Raw genomic sequence first — 22,892 nt, 5'->3', positions numbered from 1 at the left:
CCATAAAAATGTAGGCAGATCTGAGGAGAAACGGAGGGGGATGCTGGGAACTGGGGTGGAGGGAGGACAACACTGGTGGTGGGAATATCCCTGATTCAATGCCACTATGTACCTCAAATATTACTATGAAAGATTTGTAATTTACATTAATCACAATAAAAGTTATTTTAAAAAATTCTAGGCAGAACTCTCATTGACATTAAAACTAAAAGCACCTTCAAAAACGAAACTCCACTGACCAAGCAAGTGGAAACATAGATAAACAAATAGGTCTATATTGGGCCCGGAGAGATAGCACAGCGGCATTTGCCTTGCAAGCAGCTGATCCAGGACCAAAGGTGGTTGGTTCAAATCCCGGTGTCCCATATGGCCCCCCCCCCCCCGTGCCTGCCAGGAACTATTTCTGAGCAGACAGCCAGGAGTAACCCCTGAGCACCGCCGGATGTGGCCCAAAAATCAAAAAAAAAAAAAAAAAAAGAAAAGAAAAGAAAAAGAAAGAAGCCTTTCAAGTTCTAGGAAAAATATGTACTTTTTCTTTTTTCCAGAGCTTTCCCACAGGGTTCTCTAACATTTCATAAATTCCAGGGCCAAAGAGATAGTACTGTGCATAGGGTACTTGTCTTGAATGCAATGGATTAGATATTTCTGTCTTTCCATGTGGTTGATCCCCTGAGCATGGCCAGAAATGATCCCTGAGTACAGAGCCAGGATTAAGCCCTGAGCACTGCTGTTGTGACCCTTCCGGTAAAAAGCCTTTCATTAATTCCTTTAACATAATTATAGTATTAACATTAATGGTTTTGATGTACAGAATTACTCCTCCTTTACATCACCAAAATGCCCCAGATCCTCCACCAGGGTTCTGTTTTCACTTCTAGTTCACCTCTTCCCTCCACCCCAGCCCCCATCTTTCTGGCCCAAGATTCAGTTCAAGGAGCCAAGAAAGGGGTGCTAGGGATTATAAAAGTTACCCTGGTGGTACTTGGGGGAACTTCCAGGGTTGCACCTGGCAATGCTGCAGAGTACCTTGTGCTGCTGTAAATTGAACCTCGAGTGGGTGCATACATGCACCCTAACATCATACTATTTTCCCATATAGAATTCCTTACTTTGAAAAGAAGGCACAGAGATAGTATAGAGCAGGGGTGGTGAACAGGATTTTTACCCTCACTCCAAATAGCAAGATGCAATATGTATTTAATAGATTATTGTTACAATTAGAGGCTTTTGTGTGAGTGTGTGTCTGTTTTGGCAGGTCACTGCGTGGTGTGGCTCTCTGACTCTCACAGTTTAAAATTTTGGCTCTTTGTGTCGAACTTGTTCACCACCTCTGGTATAGATACTATGGCTCTTGTTTTTCATGTAGCCAGCTCTGATATGATCCCTGGCAGAGTATACTATCCCCAAAGCAATGCCAAGAGTAATCCCCTGGCACAGAGCCAGAAATATTCCCTGAGCACTGCTGGCTGAGTCCCAAATCACCCCCTTTCATAAAAAAAGAAAAGGGGACACAGGTAGTATTCATTTCTTATTCCCCACAAACAGGAATGGCATGATGTTGTTAAAAGTGCTATGAGAAACTAAATTAAAACAAAAAATTCAAAAATATAAAATTATATAAAAACAATGTGTGTGTTTGTTCTTTTTGTTTTGGTTTGGTTTTTGGGCCACACCCGGCGGTGCTCAGGGTTTACTCCTGGCTGTCTGCTCAGAAATAGCTCCTGGCAGGCATGGGGACCATATGGGACACCGGGATTTGAACCAACCACCTTTGGTCCTGGATCGGCTGCTTGCAAGGCAAACGCCCTGTGCTATCTCTACGGGCCCCAGTGTGTTTGTTCTTTATCTCCAAATCCTGATATATGGATTCTAAAACCCTTGTCATATTTTTGGGGGGTGGGGAGGAGGTCACAACCTGGCTATGCTCAAAACCAGGGTTTACTCCCGCTTCTGCATTCAGAGATCACTCCTGGCAGGGTGTTTAATGGTGCCAGGGATATAACACACTTTGCTAGGCAAGTACCTATAATACCATATTTTCTGGTGTATAAGTCGACCCCCTACTTTTTTTTGTTAAAATATAAGGTTTGGGCTATATTCACCATATAAGACTACCTCTCTTTTAACGCACACCAAATAGAAATTAAAAAAAAAAAACATAAGAGAAAAAGAGTAGACTTCTCAAAGGTTAAAAGTATATGCTTAATAAAGCTAGACTTTGGAGTGCCAACAATCATTTTACATTTGTCATTTGTAGTGAGTGACTGTGATTCTTTAACTGTGTTCTACATTGAGAGCAGGGAGAGGGGGTTTCTCCAAGAGCAGCTGGCTGGGGTGCAGTCATTAATAGGACAGCTAGAGGAAGATAGAGTGCCTCCTCTGTGTCCCATAGAAGCTGAACAGAGGACTGAGCACTGGAAAGCTGCATACCAGTGATGACACCCAGCGACCGGATGGGATGCAGCACTTGGTAACTCAGCTCCTCTGTGTTTCCTGAAAGATGAATCAGGACAAGCAGAAGACTGAGTGATGACGCCTGACAGCTGGATGGAATGAGGCGGTAAGGAGGAGCAGATCACTCATTCCTGAAGCTCGAGTAAGTTTCAGCATGCCGTAGATGAATATAAAATGACCCCTGACTTTTAAGAAGTTTTTCATGAGTTAAAAGGTCATCGTATACACCAGAAAATACGGTACTCATACTACCAGTAACAGAACAGATATCTGTACCTTCTTTCTGCATCCTCCTTATCAATTTTTGAATGATGGCAGTGAGGAGTGTTATGTAAGACACCCCCTTTCCAGTTTTGGTTAATGATGATTAGAGAGCCCCCAGCTAACTTTTGGGAGCGAGGGAAGCTGCTTGACATAGGAATCACTCTGTGGTTAGAATGAAACTTTTCAGACCTCCCCATCCACCTCTGGGCAGGGAGAGGTGCAGTAGCAATTATTCTCACAGCCATGCTTACCTGTACAAGGGTACTTCCATCAATAGTCAGGCACAGAGAGCTGCAGAGCTGGCAACAGAGCCACGTGCTGGGGGGTCGGAGGACCTCACCTCTAAAGAGACAGATACTTCTGTACTCAGGGACCCCTCTGGACCTCACCCTGAATAGTTCTTTGATTAGATGTTCATTTGTATCCTTCATAATCCGCATGGGGTACAATAAGATATTAAATTAGCTACAGTTAAGCAAAGAACAAACAAACCCCAAACCAGCAGAAATAAAACTCACCTGGGATGATGATTCTATGCGATCTGGGTTCTGTGAGTCTCTTCAGCAAATGATTAAAACTGAAGGGGAACAGGTGAGATCCTGACTTCGTAGCCAAGTTGCTATGGAGAACTATGGAGGACTTTAGAGGTCAATATTTTCCATTGTCATAGGGGACAAGCCCTTAAGTCTATGAAGTCTAGTACTTATTCTGGGGACAAGGATGGGATCATGCTCTGCATGTGGGCAATCTGGCTTCTATATCCAGCTCTGCAAAACACAGAAACTAGTACTAATATAGGGAAATAGGTAGTGAAAGATGAAAAAGACAAAGACCCAGAGAAATATACCTATTAATGAACCCAGGGTTTGTACCCAGGGCATACAGGAGCTAATCTTTTCAGATGCAATATGCATTCTTTTTTGGGGGGGGGCTTGGTTTTTGGGTCACACCTGGCAGTGCTCAGGGGTTACTCCTGGCTTTGTGCTCAGAAATCGCTCCTGAAAGGCTTGGGGGGCCATATGAGAAGCTGGGGATCGAACGTGGGTTTGTCCTGTATTGGCCGTGTACAAGGCAATGCCTTACTGCTATGCTATTGCTCTGGCCCTTCAATATGCATTCTTTTTTTTTTTTTTTTGGTTTTTGGGCCACACCCTGCGGTGCTCAGGGGTTACTCCTGGCTGTCTGCTCAGAAATAGCTCCTGGCAGGCACGGGGGACCATATGGGACACCGGGATTCGAACCAACTACCTTTGGTCCTGGATCGGCTGCTTGCAAGGCAAACGCCCCCTGTGTTATCTCCCAATATGCATTCTTAACCCCAGGGCAGAGTGCTCATCTATGCCCCCAATTAAGAGAATATAGGGACCAGAGAAATAGTACAGTAATTAGGTGCTTGCCTGGAATGCGGTCAATCTGAGTTCCATCCCCTGCATTCCACTAGGTGTGATCCCTGAGTGCAGAACCAGAAGTAATAGCCGTGTATCACCAGATATGAGCCAAAAGAAAGAGAATATATACATAGAGAAAGTTTTCACTTTTCCCAAGTATTCTCCTTTAGGAGACCTCATGCTCTCAATCTTTTTATTCTTCCTTTCTCAATTAAGTTTCTACTAAATTCAGTCCCCTCAACACCAGGCCTCTCAGTCTTGACTGCCTGAGGACAAGAATTAAGCAACATATAGCAATCTTTAGTTGCTGTTGTTGACTGCTAGTTGGTGTCCAGAGAGTTGAAGAACTAGTTGTATAGGTGTCACAAGTATTATAAACCCAAAGAAGGAAACATCCTGCCGTGGACGTCCTGCATCTCAGCAATTCTCGTGGGTCATAGCACTACATGATAGGAAAGCAGGAGCACGAGCGGCCGAATATAAAATATGAAATAAATGACCCCACAGAGAATGTGGGGTCAACATGTTTCTGGCAGGAGTGTGACCAGTTTAATTTTTTGAACAGGGGAATTTATAGGGGTAAAATTAGCCACCGGTGAAGAATAATTGTAATCACAAAGCCTAGTACAACAATAACAATACCTAAGGTATCGGTGTGACTATAAATTCTAAATTACAAGAGAGAAGGTCACAGCTCAAGGTAACTCTTAGCAAGCTTGCTTTAAATGCAAAATCAGGATTAGGAGAAAATAGGAACGATCTAGAAACTTGGTCTTTCTAGGCTGGACTCTATTGTTTTAGAGGTTAAATGAAGGGAGGAACCAAATCCCCAAGAATGAGCTTCCCTATTTCTAAAGGAAGGTCAAGATCTGCATTCTGGTTATGCCCTTGATTACCAGAAACTGCAGTAGCAAAGAGAAAAAAATGTCCTTGCTTTTAGGGCTGGCTATATCCAGAAAAAGGGGTTCTCAAATAAACTTTGGTGCTGGAATTTCTGAGCCAAATTATTTGATAGAGGCTATTATTTTGCCTGATCTATACAAAGGAGAGATAGTCAAATACTGGCTGAAAATGTAATGCCAGGCATCTCTTTGGAAATTCCTCAACCATCCACGCAGGGGAAAAATGCATCCACAGCAGACCTTTCGAGGGACCCCATTGGGGTTAAATTAGTTCTACGCACCAGGAAAATCTGAGGATACATCTGGTGGGCTGAACCCCCATAAAAGCTTAGGCATGCCCTGGCAACATCCTTTTATTTTTTTCCTTTTTTTAAAAAAATATCTTTATGTATCTTTATCTTTATCTTGATTATAAATATGATTGTAGTTGGATTTCAGTCATGTAAAGAACACCCCCCTTCACCAGTGCAGCATTCATTCCCATCACCAATGTCCTGAATCTCCCTCCTCCCCAGCGCACCCCCTCCTGTACTCTAGACAGGCTTCCTACTTCTCTCATTCATTCACATTGTTAGGATAGTTCTCAATGTAGTTATTTCTCTAACTGCACACATCACTCTTTGTGGTGAGCTTCATATTGTGAGCTGGACCTTCCAGCCCTCCTCTTTTTTGTCTCTGAGAATTATTGCAAAAATGTCTTTTATTTTTCTTAAAAGCCATAGATGAGTGAGATTATTCTGCGTCTATCTCTCGTCCCCATTTCATTCAGCATAACAGATTCCATGTACGTCAATGTATAGGAAAATTTCATGACTTCATCTCTCCTGATGGCTGCATAATATTCCATTGTGTATATGTACCACAGTTTCTTTAGCCATTCATCTGTTGAGAGGCATCTTGATTGTTTCTAGAGTCTGGCTATTGTAAATAGCGCTGCAATAAATATAGGTGTGAAGAAGGGATTTTTGTATTATATTTTTGTGTTCTGAGGGTATATCCCTAGGAGTGGTATAGCTGGATCATATGGGAGTTCAATTTCCAGTTTGGGGAGGAATCTTCATATCACTTTCCATAAAGGTTGAACTAGACTGCATTCCCACCAGCAGTGAATAAGAGTTCCTTCTCCACATCCCTGGCAGTACTGCTTATTCCCATTCTTTGTGATGTGCACCAACTCTGTGGCGTGAGATGGTACCTCATGGTTATTTTGATTTGCATCTTCCTGATGATTAGTCATGTGGAACATCTTTTCATGTGCCTTTTGGCCATTTGTATTTCTTCTTTGACAAAGTGTCTGTTTATTTCTTGTCCCATTTTTGATGGGATTAGATGATTTTTTCTTGTAAAGTTCCATCAGTACCTTGTATATTTTGGATATTAGCCCCTTATCTGATGGGTTTTGGGTGAATAGTTTCTCCCACTCAGTGGGTGGCTCTTGTATCCTGGGCACTATTTTCTTTGAGGGTGCAGAAGCTTCTCAGCTTAATATATTCTCATCTGTTTATCTATGCTTCTACTTGTTTGGAGAGTGCTGTTTCCTTCTTTTTTTTTTTTGTTTTTGGGGGGCCACACCTGTTTGGTGCTCAGGGGTTACTCCTGGCTAAGCGCTCAGAAATTGCCCCTGGCTTGGGGGGGAACCATATGGGATGCCGGGGGATCGAACCACGGTCCTTCCTTGGCTAGCGCATACAAAGCAGACACCTTACCTCTAGCGCCACCTCGCTGGCCCCACTGTTTCCTCCTTAAATATGCTTTTAGTCTCAGTGTCATGAAGTGTTTTTTATCTATGTGTTGTTCTATATACCTTATAGTTTCAGATTTGAAAAGGAAACTTTTTCACTGTCTTTTCTCAAAGAAAGATATTTTAGAGGATGGCAATGTTTATTCTTTGCCGGAGAGCACATTAAGTTAAGCTTGGGGCTTGTTCCTGGATCTTTACAGGATCGCTCTTGGCCATGCTAGGGAACTAAATACCATGCCAGGTTTCTAACAAGGATTGGCCTGTAAAGACAAGTGCCTTAATGTCTGTACTATCTCTCAAGGTCAAATAGTGAAATAGAATAATGCTATTAAGGAATTATGAGAAAAGGAAAAAGAGAAAAAATAGGAATTTCTCTTATAAAAGACACACCCTATAATGGTATTCAGCTGACGTCAGAATGGAGGGCCTAGAGGTACATGTGACTCCAGCATGAAGTACTATGAAGAGAAAGTATGCACCCCAGAATGGAATGTGAGCAGCTCCTGAGTGGAGTTCCAATGGCAACTCCAGAACTGAATGTTTTGAGTTGCCCAGGAAGCAGAAAAGAAAAAGAAAGAAAGAAAGAGAAAGAAAGAAAGAAAGAAAGAAAGAAAGAAAGAAAGAAAGAAAGAAAGAAAGAAAGAAAGAAAGAAAGAAAGAAAGAAAGAAAGAAAGAAAGAAAGAAAGAAAGAAAGAAAGAAAGAGAAAGGAAGGAAGGAAGGAAGGAAGGAAGGAAGGAAGGAAGGAAGGAAGGAAGGAAGGAAGGAAGGAAGGAAGGAAGGAAGGAAAAGAAAGAAAGAAAGAAAGAAAGAAAGAAAGAAAGAAAGAAAGAAAGAAAGAAAGAAAGAAAGAAAGAAAGAAAGAAAGAAAAGAAAGAAAGAAAGAAAGAAAAAGAAAGAAAGAAAGAAAGAAAGAAAAAGAAAGAATGAAAGAAAAAGAAAGTAAGAAAGTAAGTTAGTTCTGTGCCGGTCTTGCTCCTGGCTCTGCACTCAGGGGTCATTCTTGGCGGAAGATCAAACCCTACTTACTATTATTTTGTACCCTCTGTCAAGGTTTTGGAATTGCTGATTTTTTTTTGAGGGAGGGGGCACATCCTGTGATGCTTGGAGCTCACTCCTGGCACTGTCCTCAGGGATCACTTCTAGGGTTGCTCAAACTTCTAGGTTGAAACTGGGTCCACTATATTCAAGTGTTTTAACCAACCCCTGTACTATCTCTACAGTCCTGATTTTTTTCTTTTTCCGCTGTGGAGAAGCCTGTGTTCTCTCTTGAATGTGTATTTCTCTCCTGCACTTTTTAACTCTGGAGAAGCTCAGGTTCTTTTTCTTTGTTTGTTTTTTGTTTGCTTGTTTGGGGACCACACCTAGAGATACTCACGGGTTACTCCTGGCTCTGCATTTAGGAATTACTCCTGGCAGACTTGGGGGACCAAATGAAATGCCGGGAAGCAAACCCAGGTCAGCCATAAGCAAGGCAAGCACCCTACCCACTGTATACTCTCTCCAGTTGTGAGAAGTCTGGGTTCTTGAACACATTTTTCCTTTTACGCACATCACAACATTTCTTTCAATAAAAATAAATTTGTTTTATTAAAAATAAATGCAAACTGGGGCCGGAGAGATAGCATGGAGGTAAGGCGTTTGCCTTTCATGCAGGAGGTCATCAGTTCGAATTCTCGTGTCCCATATGGCCCCCCATGCCTGCCAGGAGCAATTTCTGAGCCTGAAGCCAGGAATAACCCCTGAGCACTGCCAGGTGTGACCCTAAAACCACACCAAAAAAATGCAAATTGTGTATATTCTACCATAAAGTCAATGAAAAAGGCAATGAAAAAATTAGAAAGAAATTTCTGCTAATTTAACTGGTGACTGGCAGGGAAAGTATTTTGTAGTAGAAGCTCTGAGCTGATGAGTTTGCACAATCAGAATATATGCGAAGTCATGTGATTTAGCAAGTTAAGTACTAAAGGAAACGATCATTTTTCAAACAATCTAAGCAATCTCTATTTAGAGGAAAATGGCTCTTGCAACAAAGTTCTTAGAACTTTGGGCTGGGAAGGGGTCAAATCCAGAATGATTTTTTCCAGTCTCCATCAGCAATCACCACCATTCCCACACAGTGACAGCTATTAAGTGCTGGATCCCCTGGTTTGTATATTGAAATTTTGATTTAGGGGCTGGAATTCAATTTTGGATTATTCTCTGGCACTTCCCAGATTGAAGGGGCTGCTCTTAGTGACAAATTTATGAATGACTTTCTCTCCCGCAATAAATCCTAGAGCCCAGCAAAATCCTACATGCATCCTCAGAATCAATAGATAATTGGGGAAACCTGGGCTCACATAAGTTCCACACAATTATCATTCTGCTCTGAAAGGACAAAACTGCAAGATCTGCTCTTTCAGAGTAGTGCAGAGGATGGGGCCCCTCAGCTATGAATAAAAACCCCCGCTTTACTCTTAGCCCCTCATCCTCTTCCTCACTATGTGGCCTGGCGCCCCCACCCCGCCCCCCCCCACACACACACTCATTCCCTCCAAGGAACCTGAAAAAAGATTGAAGTCTCGAGTTTATTAGAATGTTCTTTCTAAGTTGGTTCTGCTCAGTTGTTAGAAAGTGACAGGGAGGGCCGGAGAGATAGCATGGAGGTAAGGCGTTTGCCTTTCATGCAGAAGGTCATCAGTTCAAATCCCGGCGTCCCATATGGTCCCCCGTGCCTGCCAGGAGCAATTTCTGAGCATGGAGCCAGGAATAACCCCTGAGCACCGCCGGGTGTGACCCAAAAACTAAAAAAAAAAAAAAAAAAAAAAAAAAAGAAAGTGACAGGGAACATTGCCACTATTACCTGCCTTACAGCGTTCCAGTCAGAGCCCTTACAAGGGGCGAGGTGCTGAGCAGGATCTGGAGTCCAAAGTTCTCTGATCTATGTGGACTGTCACAGTTTTAAGAAGAGCAACTGTTTGTTATGCCTGGCGTAATACCAAAGCTGTGTGAGACCTGGTTCACAACCAGAAATAATTTAGATTCTGGAAGTTCTTGCTATGTCAGAGCAACAAGAATGCTTCCCCAAGAAATAGGTCTTCCTAAATACAGCCATCAGACTAAGAAGCTGGCAAAGGGCACTGAGAAGTAGTCACATGGGAATCATGAGTGATTGGCTTCTAGAAGCAAAAACAAAAAAACAAAAAAAAAAAACCTCAAAACAAAACAACAGACAACTTCACGAAATCATTCTGTTGAGAGGCCAAAGAAGACAGGGTGCAAGTGTCTCTAGGATAAAAGGTCCCTGAGACCCTAATAAGTGCTCTATGAGGAATCAGTGAGATAACTCAAAAGTCTGGAGCAAATGCACTGCATGTGGGGGTCCCTCACACAACACTGAGTAGCCCTTAAGCCTCAAGGCAAAAGTTTCTCCTGACATGACCAGATATGGCACCAAAATAAAAACATCCAAAATACAAATAAACAAAACAAAACAAAAAAAGCACCAAAATGTGTTGTGGTAGAGAGGGGAGAGAGAGACCCTGAAAATAACAGTTTTCAAAAGTCTGAGGCAGTTATTGGGAGATAGTGACAATTAGAAATGGAAGGTTCCATCTGGTCCTGTGACCTTGTTCTCCCCAATCAGTCTCTGCATCTCTAATTCCATCATCTGGGAATTCCTCAGCCAAGAGCCCCTTGTTCACCATTGCAAGGTTGTGAGTCTCTGAATGAGCTCGTAGGGGTCTCAAACTCAATTTACCTGGGGGCCACAGGAGGCAAAGTCCGGGTGATCCTTGAGTGCAAAGTCAGTAGTAAGCCTTGGGGGGTGTGACCCAAACAACTAAAACAAAACAAAACAAAAAAAGATTCCTCGAGGGCAGGGCCACAAAATGTTGTACGGAGGGCAGTTTGCGGCCCGCGAGTTGGAGAAAAGCATCAGAGAAAGCAGTCAGCTCAGCTCCACTTTCCTGTGAGTGGATAGAGTGACCACTCCTTCCTGGTTCTCTCTTCATAATGTGACAAGTCTGGGGGCGGAATAAAGCATTCTAACTTGCCATGTAATTTGCATTTATTTACATAAATAAGGTTTCAGTCCCCAAGGAAAGATAATGAATTAATGAGTGGTTTCTGTAATAATCAAATCCAGCTCTGTGCACATTAATATACCCACAGTAGGGGCAGGAGAGATCGCACAGTGGCAGGGTGTTTGCCTTGCACAAAGCTAACTCAGGATGGACCTGAGTTCCATTCCCAGCATCCCATATGGTCCCCTCCCCCAGCTTTCCAGGAGCAATTTCTGAGCTAAGAACCTGAGCAAAGAACCAGGAGTAACCCCTGAGCATCGCCGGGTGTGGCCCCAAAACAAACAAGACAAGACAAGACAAGACACCCACAGTAAACAGAACTAAGGACTTAAGACAATCCTTTAAGTAACTGATACATCCTGGGAGCATTTGGGGTCTGTATGAATAAACATTATGCAGATCACAATTTAGGAAAGCAAATAGAATAGGGATTGCCATTACCCTGTCATAAAGAGATCAATTTTGCTCTAATATGGACTTGTTTGACAGATGGAGGGCAAGAAAGGTAATATCCAGAGGGATTCCCTTTAAGAAAAAATAAGGTTGATGAGGAACTGCCTGGTTTCTACCATTTGTTGCATAAAAAAAGAAAAAATACTGCTTCAGTTCCCTCTCCTACAAGGCTTTGCTTGAGGAATAACATCTAAGAATATCTGTTAGACCTATATTTGGGTTAATTCTTAGACAAGAATCTGATATAAGCACACAATACCAAATCCAATGTGAAGGATTATTATTATTGTCATGTGATGCAAGTACCTTTAATTGCAGACCCAAATAACTGACAAAGACTTGTTGCCTAGATGACTGTATGACTTTGGGCAAATCGCTTCTCTCTGAGTCTCAGGGTCTTGGCTGTGGATTGAAAGTGGGAAGGTTTGCAGAGGAGTGTAGTGAATACTAGAACCCAGACTCTAGGTAATCCTGCTAGTGGTCCTGATAGGCCTGGTGGTCTTGCTTTTTCTTCACAAAGACCATTCAGCTTTTATTTTTTTCTGTCCACTCACATCCCCAGACCTCTCAGATTCTCTTCACTCTCAGCAAATGAGCTGGCTTCCTACTGTGTCAAGAGAATACTGTCAATACAGTCATTCCCTTTATTTGTGGTTTCAATTGCCCACCATTACCCATGGTCTGAAAACATTCCCTACAATAAAATATTTTTAGAGAGACCACCTTCAGGTATATTTTTATATAGAGCAATATAAAAAATGTTTGCTTTCTGATCAACGAGTTGCTCTATGGTCAATTATTTTGTTAATACCTTACTGTGCCAAATTTATAAGTTAAGTGTCATGCTAGTATTTAGGCACAGGTAAAAGCATTTCTATAGGATTGGGTAATATCCAGAGTATTAGCTATCCCTTGGTGGTCTTAGAATGTACCCCCCCAAGGATAATGGGAACTAAATCCTCTTATAGGCACGATTTCAATCTCCCACTGCAACATGCAAACTTCTTTCCTCCCCTGTCCCTCCTAGGCTAGGAGAAAGCATCTCTTTAATCTGAATTTAAATACAACCTACCCTGGTCATTCCCATCATAAAAGCAAAACTAACCAACATAAATTTTCTTTGGTTCCAAATCCCTCTCTAGTGTGTAAAGTTTTTTTTTTTTTGTTCTCCCAGACTTCTTAGAGTTTGTTTATATCTACTGTGTTTATTTGCAGTCTTTCAGACATCTCCAGGCTATCCCTTCTTTCCCTTTTCTGATTCCTTTATCTCTTTGCCTCCCCCTCCATTACATCTGCCTTTATTAAGGTCTCAGGGACCTGTTACATTAGGGACATTCATAACTCTCAGCAAAATACCTCTTGAAGTTATCATCTGTTTTCTTGGCTTCCAGAAACCAAACCCTACTGATTCCTAATTGGCACCTTCTCCGTCCTCTTTTCCTGCTTCTTCCTCTTGATCGGATGTTCTGATTTAGAGAGACATAGAATCCAGTCATTCCCAGAGTGCTTGAGAGTTGAAGGAGGTGGGGAAGAGTACGAGGTGTTAGAGATCAAGTCCAGTTCTCCAACATGCAAAATCATACTCAATTCATTGAACGATCTCCTATGTCCTCTTTCTGATAACTTCTTTCTGTTTATTTTGTTTTGAGGCCACATCCTGCATGCTCAGTAGTTACTCTTGGCTCTGCACTGAGGAATTACTCTTGGCAAGGGTACCTTATGGGATGCAGGGATCAAACTCAGGTTGGCAATGTGCAGGGCAAACACACTACCCAAAGTACTATGTAGCTCCAACCTTCTGATAACTTCTAAGGGTTTTTATTTTGTTTTTCATTTATAATCTATTATTCATGTTCAGTTCAATTTCTTTTTTTTTTTTTTTTTGGTTTTTGGGCCACACCCGGTGATGCTCAGGGGTTACTCCTGGCTATGCGCTCAGAAGTCGCTCCTGGGACCATATGGGACGCTGGGGGATCGAACCGCGGTCCGTCCGAGGCTAGCGCAGGCAAGGCAGGCACCTTACCATTAGCGCCACCGCCCGGCCCCTCAGTTCAATTTCTTAATTAAAAAATTATTAGAGGGACCAGAGAGCTAGCACAGTGGCAGGGTGTTTGCCTTGCACGCAACTGACTGGGACGGACCTGAGTTCGGTTCCCGGCATTCCATATTGTCTCCCGAGCCTTCCAGGAGCGATTTCTGAGTACAAAGCCAGGAGTAACCCCTGAGTGCCACCGGGTGTGGCCCCAAAACAAAAACAACAACAAAAAATAACCCTAAAAAATGTATTAGAAAGAAGAGATAAGGGGCCGAAGAGATAGCACAATAATAAGGCATTTGCCTGGCGTTCAGCCAACTGGAAAGGACCTGGTTTGATTTCTGGCATCCCACATGTTCCCCTAGCCTGCCTGGGGTGATTCTGAGTGCAGAGCCAGGAGTAGCCCCTGAGTGCTGCTCAGTGGTCCAGAAACCAATCAATCAGCCAGTCAATCAATAAATAAATTTTAAAAAGAAAAAAGAAAAGAGAGATAAGAAAGCACTCAAGAGAGAAGATAGTTTCATAAAGGAAGAAAAGAGCTTCATATGAAAGAAAGAAAGAAAGAAAGAAAGAAAGAAAGAAAGAAAGAGAGAGAAAGAAAGAAAAGAAAAGAAAGAAAGAAGAAATAAAGAAAAGAAAAAGAAAGAAAGAAAGAAAGAAAAGAAGACAGAAAGAAAGAAGAAAGAAAAAGAAAGAAAGAAAGAAGAAAGAAAAAGAAAGAAAAAGAAGAAAGAAAGAAAGAAAGAAAGAAGAAAGAAAGAAAGAAAGAAAGAGAAAGAAAGAAAGAAAGAAAGAAAGAAAGAAAGAAAGAAAGAAAGAAAGAAAGAAAGAAAGAAAGAAAGAAAGAAAGAAAGAAAGAAAGAAAGAAAGAAAGAAAGAAAGAAAGAGAGAAAGAAAGGAAGGAAGGAGGAAGGAAGGAAGGAAGGAAGGAAGGAAGGAAGGAAGGAAGGAAGGAAGGAAGGAAGGAAGGAAGGAAGGAAGGAAGGAAGGAAGGAAGGAAGGAAGGAAGGAAGGAAGGAAGGAAGGAAGGAAGGAAGGAAGGAAGGAAGGAAAGAAAGGAAGGAAGGAAAAAAGAAAAGAATCACATACCCCAATCTGGGATGCTGGCAACACCAGAGTGAAATGCCTGGAGCTCAGGTATAAGACAAGAGCTGCTTCCAGAGAATGCTCAGCTATGCAGTGTAGCCCAAAAGGTTCAGGGCTTGACTTGGCCATGATTTCGATGAGGGAGAGGGTGAGCAGATGATCCCAGGATCTGAATGAATTCTGGGTCTCACACGGAGTTCTTGGCAGCTCATGTACTATGGCAGGGGATGGGGTCTCCTGCTTTAGGAGCAGTATTTGGTGGTGATCCACTGGAGCGATCACAACAGCAGCATCAATGGATTACACACAGCAATTGTGGGATGCTGTCCAGGGGTCTCAAACTTAATTTACCTAGGGGCCGCAGGAGGCAAAGTCGGGGTGATCCTTGAGTGCAAAGTCAGTAGTAAGCCTTGAACATTGTGGGGTGTGACCCAAACAACTAAAACAAAACAAAACAAAAAAAGATTCCTCTAGAGCAGGGCCACAAAATGTTGTACGGAAGGCCATTTGCATCCCATGGGCCGCGAGTTTGAGACCCCCACTAGGCCCTGAACCCACAGCCTCAGGCTTGCAAGGCAGATATTATACCATTGAGCCTCCCTTGCCCCACAATCTGAACCTTAGTAATTGGAATGCATGAATATTATCCCATTTCAATAACTGTGCTTTTGCAAAATAATTTGTATTGGCTATGCATTATACCTTCGCAAGATTTCCTCAATTTATTGGTTTGGTTTTGCTTTTGCATTTCCAGTGTTGATCCAGGGCCCAGGGTCCACTCTTTGTCCGGAACTATAAACTAGATGCTCCAGTGCTAGGCCCAAAGATGATAGTACCACTTGGGCCTGGATGTACCCCAATGATGTTTTGGGGGCTATGTCTTAGCTGAAATTAAATTTGAGTCTCTCAACACACAAGGCATGCATTTCATAACTTTGTGCTCTGGTCCATAGATTTGATCCAGTGTTCCTACTTGCCCTGATTAGTAAGTAGGTATGTCATTTTTTTTTCTTGGTGCTGGATATCAAATTCAGGGCCCACATACGGTACACTACCCTGACCCCTGTGGGGATAGATTTTGTAATAGAAGCCAATGAGTCTTTCAGCATATTTAATTACTGCTCAGGACACAAATGATCGTCAAAGCAAGAGTGTACCTTTCTACACTTGTGCTCAGACAGCTGTCTCCCTCAAGGTCTCATGCTCCCTTCTGAAACCCTGGCTGCATGACATTTGATAGGGCATTTGACAAGGCCATGTGCCAATTTTACTTCATTTTTTTGAAGATGTCAGTGTTATCTTGCTCAGTGTCCTCACACAGGAAGTGAGGAAAATCTACACCAGGAGCAGCTGGTCTAGCATGGCCCCAAATGAGCAAAATTGTTCTTTAAGTTGGTTAGGGAAAAGAGCCCGGATCCTTGCCAGGTGACCCTTAAATGAGAAGTTGGCTTTTTGTGTGCATGAGGCTATACAGTGGGGAAATCAGAGCTGATTTTTGAACCAGGGGAGCAAGTGGTACCATCAAGCATTCAGAGACATAGTAATCTGAGGGTTCTAGAGGGGAATTTGAGAGCCAAGGGTTGAGGACACAGAACACACATATATGTTACAAGTAGACAGTGAACTATTGTAGAAACTCTACATGGTCTGAGGTTCTAAATGAGGTTGGTCTCTGTGTGTTATGAGAAGAACTTGTATGTATTTATTTGTTCATTTATATTTTTACAAGGAAGTTGAGGCCACAACTAGTGGTGCTGAGGAACTCTGGTGGTTCTTGGTGATACTTAAAGGACCATATGTGGTACTGGGGATAGAACTAACCAGGGTTGGCTGCATGCAGGCAGTCTTCTTATGCCCTGTGCTATCTCTCTGGCCTACGAAGAACATTTTTTGTTTGTTTTGTTTTGGGGCCACACTCAGCAATGTTCAGGGGTTATTCCTGACTCTATAGTCATGAATTACTCTTGGAAGTGCTTGGGGGACTATATGGGATGCCAGATATTGAGCCCAGGTCAGTTTTGTGCAAGGTAAGTGCCCTACTTGCTGTATATTTCTCTGGCCCCAGGAAGGACTTTTTAAAGTAATGCCTAGCCTTGAATGAAGGCAGATGTGTAGCTCAGGGGTAGAACCCTGCCTTGCATGTGTGGCCCTGGACTCAGTCCCTGACACCATAGGAAGGAAAAACAAAACAAAGCAGAACAAAAACAAAAAGCATAGTCAGAGCAAGATCTAGAGGCAGAAACAGAAACAGACTTTATTAGGCTGTGAATTGTCCCTGGTGTTATTCTTTTTCTCTTCCTCTTTTATCTGGTGTTCAATGTCCCCTTAGATGAGAATCTCTGAGATGCCACAGGGTCATCATCAGCTCTTCACTCAAGAGCTAACATACTGAATCTATGGGGCCAGAAGTCTCCAAACAGAATCATTATTATAGGGCAGTTTGTCATTGTAACTTCAGGAATCTGGCTCTGAGGTTTGAAGAGATGAGTGGAGGTGCAGTCAGTGTCTGGTGCCTAGAATGCATGAAATCCTGGTGTGGATTTGCACAGAAATACATGAAATCCTGGTTTGGATTTGGTTTGTACAGAGAAGTTACAGTAAAAGCAGAAAATTTGTTGCTAGGAGCAGGAAAGTTGGAGAAGTTTTCCTGGGTGCAGAAATTGCCAGTTCCATTTGTGGCTGCTCCAAATATAGTAGTCTTCTGCTCTCCCCTCTAATCTTGCTGTGGCCACCAAGCTCTTCCAGCTGCTGCTGCTATATCCCCAGAGTTGATACAAGCTGCAGCCAAAACCCAGTGCTAACACAAAGGCACACCCTGCTACCATCATGTCTACAGAGCACTGACATCTAGAAGCCTTACTTCAAGAGGACACATTTGGATAAGCCAACGGCCAGTATTCATTTCTCATCTACTTGAAAACGTTTCTGCTCCTGCCTGGAGAGTTTAGTTCTGAAGCCTGAGAATGTGCTAAAAAAATATGTGTTGAGGGTTTCTACACAGTGCTGTTCTCTCTTGCCTTCACAGAAAATAGAGAAATACTGGAGCTGTCTGGAGAGGGCATCAATGACCAGAACAGAGCTGAGGCATCCTGTGTTCAGACCTCCTTCCTGCACAGCTCAGGGGACCTGAAAAAAAGTCCTGAACCTGTTCTTTCCTGTAGAAATCTGTTGGTAAAAGCAAACAGGCTCTAATTATCAGACTTTTATTATGCTGAGTGAAAAAAACACTTCTGGCTGTGCTCAGGACTGACTCCTGGCTCTTCATTCAGATATTACCCTTGCTGACATTCAGAGGACCACATGTAAGGATAGAAATTTCAACCAGGGTTGGCCAAGAGCAAGGCAAATGCCTTATCTCCTATACCAGTGGTGGGCAACCTTTTTTTTTTTTTTTTTCCCAGTGAGCCAAATCTCACCAAAACCACGATTGAAATTTATTTTGAGAGCCACATTTTTAAAACTGAAAATACATAGGATGGTACACTGTTTTTAGTTTCAATAAGTTTTTATTGAGTCACATCCCCCCATACCACATGACCCGACTGGAGCTGTGTGGAGCCGGCCGCCGGGGCTGCACATAGGTTGCACAATGACAGAGGCTAGGAACAGAGTCCTCATTCCTGGAGCGGCCACCCGGCACACAGAAGAGCCGCATTAACAAGTTGTAAAGAGCCGCATGTGGCTCGCGAGCCTCGGCTTGCAGAACACTGTCCTATACTATCTCTCCAGCACCTCGATTTTAAAAGATGTATTTATTTTTTGGCTTACACTACTATAAATAATAGTTTTTCATGGATATAATTCCTACACCACACCCGGGGATCAAACTTGGGTCCATCCTGGGTTGGCTGCATGCAAAGCAAATGCCTTACTGTTTAAAGATGTTTAAAATGCCCAAGAGAAACTGGAGTGACAGCATCATGGATAAGATAATTGCCTTGCATGCAGCCATCCCAGATTTGATCCCGAAATCTAATATGATACTATCGTAAGTAAAGTTTAAACAAATCAGTTTGCTGAGCCAGAATGATAACACAGAGTTACAAGTGTTTGCTTTGCACAGCTGACCAGGTTCAATCCTTAGCATCCCAAATGGTCCCCTATGGGGCCAGAGTGATAGCACAGCAGTAGGGCGTTTGCCTTGCCTAGGGTCAACCCAGGACAGAACAAGGGTCTATCCCCGGCATCCCATAAAGTCCCCTGAGCCTGCCAGGAGCGATTTCTGAGCATAGAGCCAGGAGTAACCCTTGAACGCCACCAGAGGTGGCCCAAAAACAAAACAAAACAAAACAAAACAAAAAAAAAAAACACGTCAAAACCAAATGGTTCTTTTTAGCCACATGAGAAGAGATTCCTAAACACAGAGCCTGGTGTAAGGCCTGAGGACCTCCAAGATTGACCACCCTCAGACCTGCTTCCCTCCTCCCCATATTGCCTTGCATGCAGCTGACCCAAATTTAGTCTCTGACACCATGTTTGTTCCCCTGAGCACTGCTGACCTCAAGACAAAAATAAAATAAAATAAAATGCCCACTGAAAGTTACTGATAATTTCATAGCAGAATCCCTTGGCAAGGCAGAGAAATCAAGCTGTAAGGTCTGAGTTCTTGGGCACCCTGGTTTCTTCTCATTGCTCAGAACACCATCTCATTCCGGCTCTTGTTCCTGTCTCCCTGGTCTCCCTGTTTTCAGTTCTCAATTACATGCCAGGTCATGTCACTTTCTTTTCTTTTTCTTTCTTTCTTTTTTCCCCCCATGTCTTGTTTTCTGCCCTAACTCGTGTTTATAAATTGTAGCTTTGTACTTGCAGTCAGAACAGCTCATTCCAAAAGGTGGCCAGAGGACTGATGCGGGTGTTCACATAACTGACTTTGTTTTGACAGCGATGGTATCTGATGGAGTGGGCACCCATTCCAGCCCCACAGTCAGGTCCATTTCTGCCCGCCAACTATTCATAGCTGCAGGGGGCGAGGAACAGAAGCCGGTCAAACAGAGGGCATGGAAGAGGCGGGTGCAAAGCATAGAGGTCAAGGGCATGTTACAAACCGAGTCTTTAAAATATTGGCTTCAGGACAATCACTCTCTGGTCTAAATTTATCCTGCTCTCCCAGCTCTCACAGAGCAGCTAGTGTTACCATTCAGGAAAAAAGGCAGAGCAGGGTCCAAATTTGTATCTGAAAGAAATCTCAAATGAGTGCCTCAGAAATTTGAACCCAGCTCCATCCAAAGCTGAGAGGAACACACAGGGGCTGGGCTAAACCCTGTTCTCTACTGTTCCTTAGTGTTTTCTGCCATGCTGGGTCATTCAAACTCTTCTCACAGAGCAAGGAACATGGCTGGATAATAGCAGAGATTCAGTTCTGTCCTTGTTTCCCTACTCCAGTCCCCTCCAGCCCTACCTGTGTCCTTTGTGTTATCCATAATAACTCCCCCAGGCACCTCAGTCCTCTGGTTTCTTGTTGGTTTTTGCAAATAGGAGACTCTGGCAGGAGATTCCAGGTTGGCAGGCAGAAGAGATAATACTTGCCTTGCATGTGGCTGACCCAGGTTCAGTCCTGGCACCACCTATATGGTCCTCTGGGCCCTGTCAGGAGTGATTCTTGAGCATAAAATGAGAAGTAAGCTCTGTGTACTACTGGTTTTGCTCCAAGGCCCCAAAAGAAAAAGAAAATGGAGAATCCAGATTGGCATATTGACACTCTACTCTATGTCACTCCAACCTCTCCCAGTGCTTCCTGGGAAACTCTGGCCTTTATGCTCACTAGGCTCAGCTAGGGCCATATTCTGGGATGAGCCATATACCCTTAGCCCTCCTTGTACTTTACATCTGATTCTGGTCCCTGGTAAATTCTGGTCACCAAGTTCTTATTTTCTGTCCTCCTTCCCCCCCAATTCCCTTTCCTCTTGTCATTTCTGCAGTGATCAGAGGCCTCATACTTATCATGGGACTCACTTCCATGTGCGGTGGGTGCTTTTGCACATTTTGGAGAGTGTGGCATCTGCCAGGCATCACACACATCATTGAAGTGCTTGCATTGCTGGCTGTGACTTTGTCATCACCCTGTAATCCCAAACAGCAGAGCAACTTGGGATCACACATGTGGGGCATATGGGATCAGACTTAAAATCTCACTGGCCTGGCACTTAAAAGGCAGATTCTGTACTAACAAGCCTCTGGACCCCTTCATTCACTTGACAGCACATCTGTTGCCTGCAAAGACCAGATCAATGTTCTTGGCCTTATGGCTCTGGAAGCTCCAGGTATTGTTCAATTCCAGGCTCTCATATGTGTCCTGCAGACAGAACACTTCACTGCCATGAACTCTGACCTTGGCCCTGGCACAGATCCTAGGGCCTGTTCCTCTACTTCTGCTGATTGCCAGTCGTAATCTGGCTGAAAGAGTTTGCTGTGCTATTTGGGGCAGGGGGAGGCAGGGCCAAGTTCCCAACTGCAACTATAGCCTCTTGAGGTCACTTCCCTTTGCAAAAACTCAGGAGAAGCAGAAATGGGCTAGGGCAGCTAGTCCCTGTGGAGAAGGAGACTCTCAGGCCCTGGGGGTACATAGAGGGTCATGTTTACAGTAAAGATGCTCAGGCCAGAGAAGACAGGACTCCTCTGAGGTCAGGGTAACTAATGTGGTACTGGTGGAGACAGTGTGTAAGAAGATCGTCATCACATTTGAGCTTTTGTATAGGTTTTTATATAGCTTTTATATCTGACCACAATACATAACCAGGTACCAACTCTGCTATATATAGGTCTATATAGAGGTGATGCCTGGAACCACAGAGGGCCCAGGAGACCTTCTCACTAACCAGGGATGGTCCAGACAGCAAAGCCTGACACAGAGTCAGGCTTCTTCTAGTCATGTTGACCAGTGGCTCAATCCCTTTCACAATACAAGTTTCATGCCAGTCACATGATGTTGGGGCAGCCATGCCTTCCTTTCTAAGGCTAACTAATCCTAGGGTACAGCCTTGGCTGTACATCTCACCACCCCCTCCCTTGCTCATTTCCATGGCTGTTCCAACTCTCCCAAGCACTGGAAGGTGGGTGGGCCACCCTGACCCATGAAAGCATGAGCAAACTTATTTTTTTAATTTTTTTTTCTTTCTATGAGCAAGCTTCTGTCTAGCCTTAGTGTGGGAAGGGATAGCTTAACTTTCTATTCTCTTCATCTGGTTAGAAATAGAGGAGGGAGGGGCCGGAGAGATAGCATGGAGGTAAGGTGTTTGCCTTTCATGCAAAAGGTCATTGGTTTGAATCCCAGCATCCCATATGGTCCCTGGAGCCTGCCAGGAGTGATTTCTGAGCGTGGAGCCAGGAATAAGCCCCTGATTGCTGCCAGGTATGACCCAAAAACAAAAACAAAACAAAACAAAAAAAAAACAGTTCTTGCTTCGGCAGCATATATACTAAAATTGGAACGATACAGAGAAGATTAGCATGGCCCCTGCGCAAGGATGACATGCAAATTCGTGAAGCGTTCCATATTAAAAAACAAAACAAAACAAGAAATAGGGGAGGGAGTAGAGAGATAGTACAGCAGGTAGGGCACTTACATTGCAGGTACCTGACCCAGGTTTGATCTGGGGGCATCCCATATGGTACCCCAAACCTTCTAGGAGTCATACCTGATCGCATAGCCAGGAGTAACCTCTGATCACTGCTAGGTGTGACCCCAGAACAAAATCAAAACAAACAAACAAAAAAAGGCAAAATATCTGCACAGATAGAGTTCAACAAGCAAGGGAGTGTCCTTGGCATGCAGAGGATCTGGGTTCTATCCCTGCTACCAATCTGTCCCCCCAAAGCACCACTAAGAGAATTCCCTTCTGCCAACCATATTTACTGGCGATTATCTACTTCTGTTCACTTAGTAAAACCGGGAGACTCAGGATGTTTCCCTAATTGATGCTCAGGAAGAAATAGGTCAGAGGCTGGTGATCCAAGAGAGCTTTATTCCTTCCAACCATGTTTATACAGCACCAAAGAGGGACTGGGATATCTAAATGATCACAAAACATAGTTCAGAGGGTAAGTAAGGCAATGGAGAGCTCACCATGAACATTGAGGCTTAGTATTGCCCTGGAGCAACACTATTTTAACCAGAACTCTATGTGAGAGAGGAGGACAGCCCAAAGTCAATCCCAATCAAGAATCATGGGGAGGGGGGGTTGCCCCTCTTTGTGCTGTTCATTGCCATATCAGTTCAGGTGGTTTGGGAACAGCATCACAAAGGGCATCCAACATCTTTCCCGCTTTATTTTTTTGGATTACCCAGTGGTTCTCAGGAGTTACTCCTAGCTCTATGCTCAGAAATCACTCCCAGCAGGCTTGGGGAACCATATGGAATAAGGGGGATTGAACCCTGGTCAACTGTGTGCAAGGCAAATGCTCTACCAGCTATGCTATTGCTCAGGCTGCACAAATCCCCCTTTTATGTTTGCAAAATGCAAGAAATTGAGATGGGCTTGATAGGCTGTGCTCTCCGCATGGGTTA

General features: G+C 43.5%; 1 non-coding gene across 1 annotated transcript; it reads left to right on the top strand.

Moving 5' to 3' along the window:
* The first annotated feature begins 21,784 nt into the window (after positions 1-21,784).
* Positions 21,785-21,887, top strand: LOC126013017 (U6 spliceosomal RNA). The gene has a single exon (XR_007497355.1). It is a non-coding gene; the product is annotated as a U6 spliceosomal RNA (small nuclear RNA).
* Positions 21,888-22,892: the final 1,005 nt, after the last annotated feature.

This window comes from Suncus etruscus, chromosome 6 (genome assembly GCF_024139225.1).
Source record: "Suncus etruscus isolate mSunEtr1 chromosome 6, mSunEtr1.pri.cur, whole genome shotgun sequence".
Classification (NCBI taxonomy): domain Eukaryota; kingdom Metazoa; phylum Chordata; class Mammalia; order Eulipotyphla; family Soricidae; genus Suncus; species Suncus etruscus.
Note: the sequence above shows the minus strand (reverse complement) of the source record. Positions and strands in the feature narration are given on the sequence as shown.